Here is a 5,287-nt window from a genome sequence, read left to right as displayed (position 1 = left end):
ATGAATAGGTGGAGCACAGAGGATTTTTAGGGCAGTGAGAATATTCTGCATGATATTATAATGATGGACACATGTCATTATACATTTGTCAAAATCCATAGAATGTACAACACCGAGAGTGAACCACAATGTGGACTACGGACTTTGGGTGATGATGATGGGTCAGTGCAAGTTCAATGATGGTAACAAATGTACCTCTCTGGTGGGGGATGTTGATCATGGGGGAGGCTGGGCATGTGGGGGGGAGGGGGTCTATGGGAAATCTCTGTACTTTCCACTCAATTTTGCTGTGAACCTACAACCAGTTTAAAAAATAAAATCTACTTAAAACACACACACAATCACACCATTATTGCAAGTGCTTACTCAGGCTCTTCTATGTCCTTTAGGAGACATTGAAAGCTAATTACCTGTAGGAAATGGTTTTGTAGATCTGACACCAAAAGCATAAATAACAAAAGAAAAAAACAGATAAATTGGACTTCATTAAAATTTAAAACTTTTGTGCTACAAATCAAGAAAGTCAAAAGACAACCCATAGAACTGGAGAACATTTTTTACAAATTGTGTATCTAAGAAGGGACTGGTATCCAGAATATGTAAAGAACTCTTACAACTCAATAATAAAAAGGCAAATATGTCGATTTTAAAGTGGACAAAGGATTTAAATAGACATTTCTCCAAAGGTATACAAATCCATATTTCCTAGTACAAGAGTGAAATACCACAATAATAATAAGGACTGATAATACTATGAATTTTATGTTAAAAAGCAATTATTAAAATCTTTCAAATAAATAAATAGGGAAAGGGATTGACAATAAAACTGACTACTGGGAGAATGCATTAAGTGGATACATTTAAGAAAACCTTTATAATGGTTTATCCCCACCAATGTTATACAGTTTTAATAGTGATTAGATTATATGTAATTCTAATTTTTGCAGAATTGTTTGATGGACATTCAGTCATAACATTAATCGAAATAAGCTTTAAGAATTGGATGTAGGGACTTCCCTGGTGGTCCAGTTGGGCAAGACTCCTGCTCCCAATGCAGGGGGCCCAGGTTCGATCCCTGGTCAGGGAACTAGATCCTGCATGCTGCACCTTAGATCCCACAGGCCACAACTAAGACCAGGCACAGCCAAAATGAATAAATATATTTTTTAAAAAAGTTGTATTTAATATTTTGTTATTTAAATGACGTCTCAAACCACTGCAGATATGAAAACACAGTGGGGAACGTCCAGGCCAATTTCTGCACAAAAGCTTGACATGGAAGAGGTAAGCGGAAAAGCAAAGCCTCAAGCTGATTTAGTCCTTTGGCTCCTAATAACTAACACAAACACTTGCCCTCAATTCCAAGACCATTCCAGTCCAGGTGAACTGAGCCGGAGCCCCGGGCACAGAGAAAGGGGGACTTGTGGTAGGTAGGAGTGGAACTTGCCTGTCCCTCCCTTGCCCTAAACCACCGTCACCAAACTTCTGCTAACAGCATGCATCTGAGCCAGAGTAGGAGAGGGAAGACATCCCAAATATTAAGTCAAGATTGGAGGAGCCAGGTCTGGGGGATAATCATCTACTTAAAATTTTGGATGTTTTAACAGTACCTGAAATTAAATTTATCACCGATAATCCCTTCTCAGCCATCTGTAATCCTTTATGGACTAAGACAGGTTTAAATGGATCATTAAAATAAAAATTGTTCCTTATATATATATTTTTTTAATTTTAGAAATGACAATATCAAAAGTTCAACTTTTGGAGAGGAACCAAGATGGCGGAGTTGAAGGACGTGCCCTCACTCCCTCTTGTGAGAACACCAGAATCACAACTAGTTGCTGGACAATCATTGACAAGAAGACACTGGAACTCACCAAAAAAGATATCCCACATCCAAAGACCAAGGAGGAGCCACAATGAGATGGTGAAAGGGGCACAATCACAGTAAAATCAAATCCCATAACTGCTGGGTGGGTGACTCACAGACTGGAGAACACTTATACCACAGAAGTCCACCCACTGGAGTGAAGGTTCTGAGACCCACGTCAGGCTTCCCAACCTGGGGGTCCGGCAACGGGAGGAGGAATTCCTAGAGGATCAAACTTTGAAGCCTTGTGGGAATGGATTGCAGGACTTTGACAGGACTGGGGGAAACAGAGACTCCACTCTTGGAGGGCACACACAAAGTAGTGTGTGCATTGGGACCCAGGGGAAGGAGCAGTGACCCCAGGGGAGACTGAACCAGACCTACCTGCTAGTGTTGGAGGGTCTCCTGCAGAGGTGGGGGGTGGCTGTGGATCACTGTGGGGACAAGGACACTGGCAGAAGAGTTCTGGGAAGTACTCCTTGGTATGAGCCCTCTCAGAGTCTGTCATTAGCCCCAACAAAGAGCCCAGGTAGGCTCCAGTGTTGGGTTGCCTCAGGCCAGACAACCAACATGGAGGGAACACAGCCCCACCCATCAGCAGTCAAGTGGATTAAAGTTTTACTGAGCTCTGCCCACCAGAGCAACAACCAGGTCTACCCACCTCCAGTCCCTCCCATCAAGCCTCTTAGATAGCCTCATCCACCAGAGGGCAGACAGCAAAAGCAACAAGAACTACAATCCTGCAGCCTGTGGAACAAAAACCACATTCACAGAAAGATAGACAACATGAAAAGGCAGAAGGCTATGTACCAGATGAAGGAACAAGATAAAACCCCAGAAAAACAACTAAATGAAGTGGAGATAGGCAACCTTCCAGAACAAGAATTCAGAATAATGATAGTGAAGATGATCCAGGACCTCAGAAAAAGAATGGAGGCAAAGATTGAGAAGATGCAAGAAATGTTTAACAAAGACCTAGAAGAATTAAAGAACAAACAGAGATAAACAATACAATAACTGAAATGAAAACTACACTGAAGGAATCAATAGCAGAATAACTGAGGCAGAAGAATGGATAAGTGACCTGGAAGACAGAATGGTGGAATTCACTGCTGCAGACCAGAATAAAGAAAAAAGAATGGAAAGAAATGATGACAGCCTAAGAGACCTCTGAGACAACATTAAACGCAACAACATTCACATTATAGGGGTCCCAGAAGGAGAAGAGAGAGAGAGGACCAGAGAAAATATTTGAAGAGATTATAGTCGAAAACTTCCCTAAAATGGAAAGGAAATAGCCACCCATGTCCAGGAAGCACAGCGAGTCCCATACAGGATAAATGCAAGGAGAAACACACTGAAACACATAGTAATCAAATTGGCAAAAATTAAAGACCAAGAAAAATTATTGAAAACAGCAAGAGGAAAACAAAAAATAATGTACAAGGGAACTCCCATAAGGTTAACAGCTGATTTCTCAGCAGAAACTCTACAAGCCAGAAGGGAGTGGCATGATATACTTAAAGTGATGAAAGGGAAGAAACTACAAACAAGATTACTCTGCCTGGCAAGGATCTCATTCAGATTCAATGGAGAAATCAAAAGCTTCAGAGACAAGCAAAAGCTAAGAGAATTCAGCTCCACCAACCAGCTCTACAACACATGCTAAAGGAACTTCTCTAAGTGGGAAACACAAGAGAAGAAAAGGACCTACAAAAACAAACCTAAAACAATTAAGAAAATGGTTATAGGAACATACGTATCCATAATTACCTTAAACGTGAATGGATTAAAGGCTCCAACCAAAAGACACAGGCTGGCTGAATGGATACAAAAACAAGACCCATATATATGCTGTCTACAAGAGACCCACTTCAGACCTAGGGACACATTCAGACTGAAAGTGAGGGGATGGAAAAAGATATTCCATGCAAATGGAAAACAAAAGAAAACTGGAGTAGCTATACTCATATCAGATAAAATAGACTTCAAAATAAAGAATGTTACAAGAAACAAGGAAGGACACTACATAATGATCAAGGGATCAATCCAAGAAGAAGATATAACAATTATATATGCACCCAACATAGGAGCACCTCAATACATAAGGCAACTGCTAACAGCTATAAAAGAGGAAATCGACAGTAACACAATAATAGTGGGGGACTTTAACACCTCACTTACACCAATGGACAGATCATCCAAAGTGAAAATAAATAAGGAAACAGAAGCTTTAAATGACACAATAGACCAGATAGATTGAATTGATATTTATAGGACATTCTATCCAAAAACAGCAGATTACACTTTCTTCTCAACTGCGCACAGAACATTCTCCAGGATACATCACATCTTGGGTCACAAATCAAGCCTCAGTAAGTTTAAGAAAATTAAAATCATATCAAGCATCTTTTCTGACCACAACGCTATGAGATTAGAAATGAATTACAGGGAAAAAAAAGGGAAAAAACACAAACACATGGAGGCTAAACAATATGTTACTAAATAACCAAGAGATCACTGAAGAAATCAAAGAGGAAATCAAAAAATACCTAGAGGGCTTCCCTGGTGGTGCAGTGGTTGAGAGTCTGCCTGCTGATGCAGGGGACACGGGTTCATGCCCCGGTCCAGGAGGATCCCACATGCCGCAGAGTGGCTGGGCCTGTGAGCAATGGCCGCTGGGCCTGTGCGTCCGGAGCCTGTGTTCTGCAACAGGAGAAGCCACAACAGTGAGAGGCCTGCGTACCGAAAAAAAAAAAAAAGAAAACCTAGAGACAAATGACAAAGAAAACACGACCATCCAAAACCTATGGGATGCAGCAAAAGCAGTTCGAACAGGGAAGTTTATAGCTATACAAGCCTACCTCAAGAAACAAGAAAAATCTCAAATAAACAATCTAACCTTACACCTAAAGGAACTAGAAGAAGAACAACAAACAAGACCCAAAGTTAGCAGAAGAAAAGAAATCATAAAGACCAGAGCAGAAATAAATGAAATAGAAACAAAGAAAACAATAGCAAAGATCAATAAAACTAAAAGCTGGTCCTTTGAGAAGATAAACAAAATTGATAAACCATTAGCCAGACTCATAAAGAAAAAGAGGGACAAGACTCAAATCAATAAAATTAAAAATGAAAAAGGAGAAGTTACAACAGACACCGCAGAAATACAAAGCATCCTAAGAGACTACTACAAGCAACTCTATGCCAATAAAATGGACAACCTGGAAGAAATGGACAAATTCCTAGAAAGGTATAACCTTCCAAGACTGAACCAGGAATAGAAAATAGGAACAGGCCAATCACAAGTAACGAAATTGAAACTGTGATTAAAAATCTTCCAATAAACAAAAGTCCAGAACCAAATGGCTTCACAGGTGAATTCTATCAAAGATTTAGAGAAGAGCTAACACCCAT

General features: G+C 40.2%; 1 non-coding gene across 1 annotated transcript; it reads left to right on the top strand.

The window, feature by feature from the left end:
- Positions 1-1,014: 1,014 nt before the first annotated feature.
- Positions 1,015-1,087, top strand: TRNAW-CCA (transfer RNA tryptophan (anticodon CCA)). The gene has a single exon. It is a non-coding gene; the product is annotated as a tRNA-Trp (tRNA).
- Positions 1,088-5,287: the final 4,200 nt, after the last annotated feature.

This window comes from Pseudorca crassidens, chromosome X, assembly GCF_039906515.1.
Source record: "Pseudorca crassidens isolate mPseCra1 chromosome X, mPseCra1.hap1, whole genome shotgun sequence".
NCBI lineage: Eukaryota > Metazoa > Chordata > Mammalia > Artiodactyla > Delphinidae > Pseudorca > Pseudorca crassidens.
Note: the sequence above shows the minus strand (reverse complement) of the source record. Positions and strands in the feature narration are given on the sequence as shown.